We start from the raw sequence: 9,966 nt of genomic DNA, 5'->3' as shown, positions 1-9,966 counted from the left end.
TTGGATGATTACTACTTTTGATAGTCTTATTGATTATTTGAATTATAAATTTATCATTTATTGATTATTTGAATTATACATTTATTATGTGATTTATACTGATTTATACTGATAAATAATAGGAGGAAAGGGGAAAAGGATTAGAGGATTAATATGGGATAATAATTAGTATTGGTTATGTTGGGTATGACAGTAAAAATGGATGGAGTAAGGAAAAGATGAATTAAATAGATTAGGGAAGATTATCACACTGAGTTCGATAGTGGAAGGTATATAGAGCAGGGAAAATACATAGATTAGGGAAATATATATATTATGGAATTGGCAGTGAAAATAGGGAAGATTATTGCACTTGTATGACAGTGACATATAGATTAGGGAAGATAATTACATTGGGTTTGGCAGTGGAATTTATAGATTAGGAAATATTATTACACTAAGAACTACAGTGGAAGATATATAGATTAGGGGAAAATATTACTATTTTGGGGGGGGTTCGGTGGAAAATACTTTTCTTGAAAAATAATATGATATATAATATGGTATATAATGATTATGATTTGTTAAAGTAGAAATTATATACTGGTATAATGAAATAAATGAAAGGAATGAAGGGAATGGGAAGTATTTTTTTAAATGTTTAAAACACAACCCTTCCTCCTATGTATATTGTTATAATTAGATTAAGATTTGATATGAATGGTTATCTTTTCTTACTTTCTGGGATATAAAGAGAAGTAAATTTGGAAATTTCTTTTGTTAAGGGCAGCTCGATAAAATGAGGGTTTTGATGAGTTTAAGAATATAAGAAATGGATTGTAGCACGGTGGCACAGTTTTGGTAGATAAACAGCAAATAGCCACAAGAAATTGAGATCGCTAATAGCACTTTAAATTCAAATTAGGGCAAAAGATAATATCTAAAATCCGGATGATAGGATTTGAAAAGGAGGTGGCACAGGATGAATGATATGTACCAGAATAAATTGGATAAATAATTAGGAAATTTGGATTAAGAATTTGGCATTTGATACTATATTGTATTGTATTCTAATTTGAGGTATGTGAATTTGAATCTCTGTAAGGTGTGGAAAAACAATAAAAATTTATACACCCACCCACCCAAAATGAAAAATTATCAATGTGCATGCTTGCTATGCTCACCCATGCACACATTTCTTCATGAGATTTTGCTTCTGCACATACACAGGAAGCAAAATAAAGATTTTTTTTTTTACAAAAAGAAGGCGCCATGCAACAGACTAGTGAAGACCACAAGATCATTCTGTATCTTAAACTTACCTTCTGGAGTGTTGGCTATTCCTACCAGCTTGGTGTCATCTACAAATGTGATGACTTCCCATCCATCCCCTCATCCAAATCATTGATGAAGATGTTAAAGAGTACTGGGCCTAAAACAGTGGGGTACTCCACTGCATACTTCCCTCCATGTAGATGCAGTTCCATTGAGGACTACATGTTGAGTGTGATTGGTCAGCCAGTTATGAATCCATCTGGTGGTAATGCTATCTAACCCATTTTTTCTACTTTTTCTTGTAGTAGGTTATAGTCTACTTTATCAAATGCCCTACTGAAGTCCAAATAAATTATATTGGCAGTATTCCTCCACTAATTTTGTCACTCTGTTAAAGAATACAATAAGATTAGTCTGGCATGATCTGTTTTTGACAAACCCATGTTGGCTTTTGGTTATTACTTTGCTTACTTGTAGGTGTTCACTGATTCGTTGTTTTTCCAGAATCTTCCCTGGTATTGAGGTCAGGCTGATAGGTCTTTGGTTTCCTGGAGATTTTTTCCCCTTTTTTGAAGATGGGAACTACATCAGCTCTTTTCCAGTCCTCTGGCAGTTCCCCGGTGCTCCAGGATCTTTGAAAGATATAGTTCAGTGGTTCTGAAATCTTCTTTACTCCTGCCCTTTCTTTGTGGTTTTATTATAATAATAATATTGTTGTTGTTATCACTTTTATTCATTAAATATGAAGCTCAGTAAACTGAACATTTAAAAATGTATCACAAATATTATTGACTGGTGCTGATGGCTGATATGGATTTGTGCCAGGATCCTAGGTATCAACTAAGTATCTTCTTAAAATGTATGATGTTCCAAGCAGTGCAGCTTTTTGCAGTTCTGCTGGTGTTACATAGGAAGATGCAATTTTTTGATGTGTTTTATAAAATTCTTAGAAATGGTACCAAATGTCCTGATGACAATGGGTATCACTGTTACATGTTTCATCCATAATCATGTAGTTTTGATGGCCAGGTCGTGATATTTTGTTATTTTTTCCAATTCTTTTTCTTTCAATCTGGCATCTCATAGTACAGCGATAATAATAAATTGTAGGTTTTGGTTTTCAACATCTGTGATATCTGGCGTGTTGTATTCCAAATGACAATACATCTGTACTCAAAAGTCCCACAAGATCTTCACCTTCTCATTTTTGACAACCTTTTTGACTTTGTGTTACCATGACTTTTTTGATTCCGTAAGTTGTATTTTTTACATAATGACCAGTGGATTAATTTAGTATATATAACTACACCATTTGGTTCAGAATATTTTTCCTTGTTTTCCACCTCTAAAATCTAGGTGTGTCATATACTCCAGTGCGTCTTATACTCTGAAAAATGCAGTAATCATTCAAACTTCATTTTTCTTCTTCTACAGTTTGATGGATTTGCAATAGCCTTCTGCCCCCTATTCTTCTAGGCAGGTACAACCTGTTGATGTCACTTCATGGATATAAAGCATGGATGAAATGTTCCCGGTTCGGACCAGTTTGTGCATGTGGAACTCCAACTTCTAGCACAGATCTTGTTAACCCAGGCAACAACTAAGCTGGTATGGCTTTCTGAAATTTACATTTCACCATCTTTTTTATGGGAGAGTCATTATTTGTCTGATTCCTCTGATGAGACCACCAATATGGTTGAACCTCTAGCATAGCTCTTATGTTCCTCAGAGCACACAAGCCCCACAACCACATCATGGTAGTGCCCCACTGAGGGCTGCTGCTGCTGCTGCTAATGTTGATGCTATGATTATGGTTATGGTTATGGTTATGATTAATATTTTGCTTTGCATGCACACTGTACCATGAAGAAATTCCTTATGTGTCGACTCATACTGGCCATATTCAATTCAGTTCAATTTTAATAAATCTCAAAAGAACCATCGTTCTATGGAAAGTAGTTTGAAGACCACTTTTTTCAAATTTCAAAGCTTGCCTTTTTTTTTTCTAGATGCAAGATTGAGTGATAGATTAACTTTATCCTATTTAATATAAAGATGTAAAAACTGTATAGTCTTAATGCAATATCCTCCGTGCAATAATTAATCCATTAATCAATTCAGAGTTCCTAATGATTAGGAAGTGCTACTAAATAATGCACTTTCCCAAAAGGAGGAAATGTTATCCATATTCCTTCAGTCTAGCTTCTTCAAAGTCCACTTCCTGCCATAGTCTGCTTAACATTGCCCGGAGCAACAAGGGGTGGTCATAATAATAAATATAACTCAAAAAATTATTCAGACTTATGGAATTTAGTTACTTTGAATATTGCTATGAATTTTACCTGATCTATATTCCAAACATGAGGTGCAAGTCTGTATATAATTAATTTCCAGAGTTCCATTTTTCTGGTTTTTAACATGAACAAATGTACCAAATAATTTTTAAAAACATTACAGAATGAAACATATTTTAGAAATGCATAAAGAATGTAACATTTAGTCATATTTAGATGAAACTTCAACTGGCACAGAATATAGTAGCCAAAGCAGTGCTGGGCCTGCCTAGAATTAAAAATCTTCAAAGATTGTAAACACACCATGTAGAACATAAAATCATAGGGCGGGAAGAGATCTCAGAGGTCCCTTGCACACGTTGGGAGCCTTGTACTATCCCAGTCAAAAGTCTCTACAGTCTAATTTTGAAAACCTCCAATGACTTCCACAACTTTGTTGGGCAAGCTATTCCATTGGTTAACTGTTCTTGCTCTCAGAAAATTTATCGTTACTTCTTGGATCTTTTTGGAGAAGCTTCCACAAATACAGTAGGTAGATTGTTTCGATGGTGTGCAGATCTTACCTTCACAATTTAATTGTAATTATTTTAAATACAAGAATTATAATAATTATAATTATATTGAGTCAAAATACAAGTTTAATTAAAATTAAATGTATTTATAATTAAATAAAATCTGGCCCAAGTTTCTTTGGCAGTGCAAAATCATTTCTGACCATATTCTCCATGGCAGGGATGGCAAACCTTTTTTCTCCTTGGGTGTTGAAGGCAACTGCGTGTGCATTATCGCATGCATGTGCATGCCCACACCCATAATTCAATGCCTCACCACAGGCCCTATCTCCATGCACATGCTCCCCTGCTTCCTGACTTCCAGTGGGCCCTCTAAGCCCATTTTTCACCCTTTCTAGAGATTTTTCTGGAACATGGAGAGGGTGAAAATGGCCTGCTGCCCACCCCCAGAGGCCCTCCTGAGGGAAAAAAACACCCTTTCAGAGCCTCCACATGAGCTGAAAATCAGCTGGCCAGCGCATGTATGCAGATATGCTAGGGCAACAGCTCACGTGCTGGCAGATATGGCTCCACATGCCACCTGTGGCACACATCCATAGTTTCACCATCACAGCTCTTTGGCATTGTACCGGAATCCGTCATCCTTTTTTTCTACACCTTCTTTTCTACAACTTCAGTGCAGCATTCAATACCATCATATTGGACATTCTCTTAACCAAACTAAATCAGCTAGTGGTACCTGAACACACTTGTAAGCGGATCACAAGCTTCCTAACAGACAGGAAGCAGCAGGTGAAGCTAGGAAAAATCACATCAGATACATGTATAATTAGCACAGGTGCTCTCACCACTTCTTTTCTCTCTATACACTAATGATTGCATCTCAAACGATTCATCTGTTAAACTACTAAAGTTTGCAGATGGTACAACAGTGATCAGACTCATTCGAGACAATGATGAATCCGCATACAGACGGGAGGTTGAACAACTATCTTGTGGTGTGACCAGAATTATCTACAACTGAACACACTCAAAACTGTAAAAATGGTGGTAGACTTTAGTAGAAACCCTTCCACCCTTCCACCTCTCACAATATTAGACAACACAGTATCAACAGTAGAGACCTTCAAATTTCTAGGTTCTATCATATCTCAAGACATAAAATGATCACCTAACATCAAAAAAATCATCAAAAAAGCACAACAAAGAATGTTCTTTCTGCAACAGCTCCAGAAGCTCAAAGCCCAAGAAGCTGCTGATACAGTTCTACAGAGGAATCATTGAGTCTGTCATCTGCACCTCTATAACTGTCTGGTTTGGTGCTGCAACCCAACAAGACCAACACAGACTTCAGAGGATAATCAGAACTGCAGAAAAAACAATTGCTGCCAACCTGCCTTCCATTGAGGACCTGTATACTGCACGAGTCAAAAAGAGGGCGGGGAAAATATTTACTGACCCCTCACATCCTTGACCAAACTGTTTCAACTCCTACCCTCAAAACATTGCTAAAGAGCACTGCACACCAAGATAACTAGACACAAGAACAGTTTTTTCCCGAATGCCATCACTCTACTAAACAAATAATTCCCATCATTCCTATCATCCTTTTCCTCCCACTTAGCACTGTATGACTGTAACTTGTTGCTTGTATCCTAAGATTTTTATTAATATTTGTTATGTTTGCAAGTTGTTAGAATAAAGGTGATCGCTGATTGGAGAAGGCGCGACCAATGAGAAGCCCGCAAGCACAACCAATGGGAAGCCGAGGCATGACCAATAAGGAATTGCCGGGTGCAACCAATAGGAAGCCCCGGCGCGAAGTCTTGAAACATTGTCACCAATCCCCAGCGCTGGTAAAAAGTATATAAGGTGCGGTTTTGGCCGCTTGTCTTTAAGTTACTACCTGCCTGCGAGCTGGTCACTTTAAATGTTCCTGATTATTGAATAAAGAGCTGTTACCCTCTTCCTTGGCCTCCAGCCTCTGATTTAACAGTGGCGACGAGGGGTTTGAGCCTTCACATTCCAGAGATGGCTTCGGCAATGCCACATGCTTTACCTTTCTTCAACCCCGATGAGGATTCGTGGATGGCATACATGTCCAAATTTCACATCTTCCTCCAAGCAAGCAACCTAGATGACGCATCGGAGAACAGAAAATGAGCTATATTCCTCCATTATTGCGGCCCAGTGATCTACAACCTAGCCACCACGCTCGCAGATGAAGAATCCATCGAGAGCAACTCTTGGATGGCTCTGCAGGAAAAGCTCACGAACCATTTCCAGCCAACGACTCCTGCTCACATCAGCCGAAACAAATTTTTCCAAATGAAGCAGGCTGAAGGCGAGTCGATCAATGACTTTGTCACCCGACTACGAGCCTTACTAGCAAAATGCAAATACAAAGACCCAGAAGAACAGCTAATCAACCGTCTAATCTTCGGCATGAGCAACCTAAATCTACAAAAGAAATACCTCATCGACAAGGACACCTCCTTGCAAGATATCATAAAGGCTGTTAAAGCCGCTGAAGTCTCCGACGCATCTGCCGCCTAACTCAAACGCTCAGAACCAACAGTCAACAAAGTAGCCGAAAACAACCCTACAACCACCGAAGACACCACTGGACAGCCTCCCGACCCAGCGACAGAAGAGGACTACTGCCACCCACCACAATACAACAGCCCATGGCGACCTTTTCCTCCATGCTTCGGGTGCAACGGCTCACACGACCGATCCAGATGCCCATTCAAGGATGCCCTCTGCTATCGTTGCCATAGAAAAGGTCACATCGCCGAGGTTTGCTGAGCACCTTTGCCAGGGGATTTGCCCAACCCTGGAAGCACCAACCAGCCGCATCCGGAAATTTCAACGCTCCCTATAACCGTGGGAACTTTAAACAGACCACCGGTTTCCGCCCAGGATTCCGCAAAGGTAATTCCCCATTCCCCATTAATTATAATTCTTCAGCGACACAGGGGAAACTTTTTACCTCACTTTTGATTAACAATCGACCCTGCAAATTGGAAATTGACATGGGATCCCATCACTCTATAACGCCGTGGCATAAATTTCATCTATACTTGCCACATGTTCAAAAGGAACAATTAAATCCTTGGACTTCCAGACTTTCAGATTTTCAGGGAAATGCTATTCCTGTATTGGAGTCTATCAATGTACCAGTATGTTGTGAGGGGTTTAAGGGAATGTTGCCGCTAATTGTTGTAGATGGCCCTAGGCACACGTTGTTGGGGTTAGATTGGTTCCATCCGCTTGGTATGGGCATCACGGGAATTCACTCCATTGCTAACCCAAACTTACCCCCAATGGATATAATGAGGGAATTTGCTGATGTATTTGAACCAGGACTGGGCACATACATGGGCACCCCAATCTCATTTAATATTGACCCCACAGTGGCCCCAATTCGTCTCAAACCCCAGAGGGTACCCTTACCACTGCTTCCAAAAGTCGACCAACAATTAGACAAATTAATCGCCCAAGGAATCCTAGTACCAATAGATCATGCTAAATGGGAGACCCCAATTGTCCTTCCTTTAAAACCAGATGGCTCAGTCTGTATATGTGCTGACTGCAAAGCGACGATTAACAGAGCTTTGCAACACAATGCCTACCCAATACCGGTAGTGCAACATTTATTGCACACATTAGGAAATGGCTCCATTTTCATCAAGATCGATTTAGCCCAGGTATACCAGCAATTACCTGTCTCAGAGGAAACAGCGGAAATTCAAACAATAGTAACCCATCAGGGGGCATTTAAATGCACCCGATTACAATTTGGAGTTGCAATCGCCCCCGGCATCTTTCAAAGCCTAATGGAGCGCCTATTAAACAAAATCCCCGAGGTGGTGCCATATTTCAACTACGTACTTATTTCTGCAACATCAGCCTCCCTATTATGGGAAAGAATCCGACAGGTGTTAACAAAATTCCAGGAAACGGGTCTCCGCATAAAACCAGATAAATGCTCATGGGCAGTCCCCAGTGTTGAATTTCTAGGGTTCTCTATAGACAAAAAAGATATCCATCCAACAGAAGAAAAAGTCCTAGCAATAAAAAATGCCCCTGTCCCAACAAACAAGGCTGAACTACAATCTTTCCTGGGCTTACTAAACTTCTATTCCATATTTCTCAAACAGAAAGCCACAGTAGCGGAGCCTCTCCATCGTCTACTTAAACAAGGCACAGTCTGGACATGGGGACCCACCAAACACAATGCCTTTCAAGCCATTAAAAATTATTATCATCTGACAGTGTTCTTGTACAGTATAATATTACTATGCCTGTAATCTTAACATGCGACGCTTCCCCCTTCGGGATAGGAGCTGTCCTTAGTCATACATTTCCAGACGGCACCGATGCTCCCATTGCATTTTATTCAAAAACCCTGGCTCTGGCAGAAAGGAACTACTCCCAATTAGACAAAGAAGCGCTAGCATTGGTTGCAGGTGTTAAAAAATTCCATGGATATTTGTTCGGCCGCTCATTTACCTTAATTACGGACCATAAACCCCTATTGGGAATTTTAGCGCGAGATAGACAGACCCCCACATTTCTCTCCCCGAGGATGACCCATTGGACAATTTTCTTAGTGGCTTACAATTATGTCCTCAAGCACAGGGGAGGGAAGGAAATTGGCCATGCGGATGCCCTGAGCAGATGCCCCCAGGCAGACTTGGTAAAGGACCCAGCCCCAGCCTCGGATGTATTACTGATTGAAATGCAGGAAAACCCAATAATAATCGCAGACGAAATAGCCAGAGAGACAAATGTAGACCCTGTGTTGTCCCGAATCAAACAATGGGTTCTAAAGGGGTGGCCGGAAGAAATACCGAAAGAAACTTGTCAGGCATTTAAAAATAGACAAATGGAATTAAGTGTGTTAAGGGATTGCATACTGTGGGGTGACCGGGTAATAGTCCCGAAACAACTACAAAAGAAAGCATTAAAATTGCTACATCAAGGTCACCCAGGCATGGTAAGAATGAAAAGCCTGGCTAGGAGCCATCTATGATGGCCGGGGTTGGATCAGGAAATAGAAACATGGGTAGCAACTTGTAATCCATGCCTACAAACTCGTCCAGACCCGCCCAAGACTAAGCCTATGGAGTGGGAAACGCCAAAAGAACCGTGGTCTCGCATCCATATAGACTTTGCAGGCCCACTAGCGGGCCAATCGTTCCTAATCATAGTGGATGCGTACTCAAAATGGCTGGAGGTTGTTTTAATGACCTCAACTACAACGGCAGCTACAATAAAGGCACTTCGGAAAATCTTCGCAACGCACGAACTGCCAGACGTCCTGGTCTCCGACAATGGCCCACAACTGACTTCCAGACAAATGGAAGTCTTTCTAGCCGAACAGGGGATCTGCCATGCATTAACATCACCCCATTTCACGGCTACTAATGGCAAATCTGAACGCATGGTGAGGTTCACTAAAGAAGTCCTTCACCGATCGACACCCGGAGACTGGCAGCAGCAGCTGGATGAGTTCCTGATGGCCCAACACATTACCCCTTCGGCCAGCACCAAGAAAAGTCCAGCAGAGCTTCTTATGGGAAGAAAACTCCGTTCCCAGCTGGACAGACTTCACCCGGAATACACCAAAGAAAAAGACAAACCAATGGGGGAGCCCGAAAGGACTTTTAAAATGGGTGACCCAGTGTATGCCAAAGACTTTGACTCCAACCTCCACTGGAGGGAGGTGACCATAGAACATAGAACTGGTCCCAAATCATATACAATCCTCCTCCACAATGGGAGGATTTGGCGAAGACACATTGACCAAATCAGAAAGCGACATCCCGGAGAGTTACCCCAAAATAACAGTAACATTCTCCCCACAGATTACACTACAAGAAACCAGCAGGAACAACCGT

The sequence above is a fragment of the Erythrolamprus reginae genome, chromosome 3 (assembly GCF_031021105.1).
Source record: "Erythrolamprus reginae isolate rEryReg1 chromosome 3, rEryReg1.hap1, whole genome shotgun sequence".
Classification (NCBI taxonomy): Eukaryota; Metazoa; Chordata; class Lepidosauria; order Squamata; family Dipsadidae; genus Erythrolamprus; species Erythrolamprus reginae.
Note: the sequence above shows the minus strand (reverse complement) of the source record.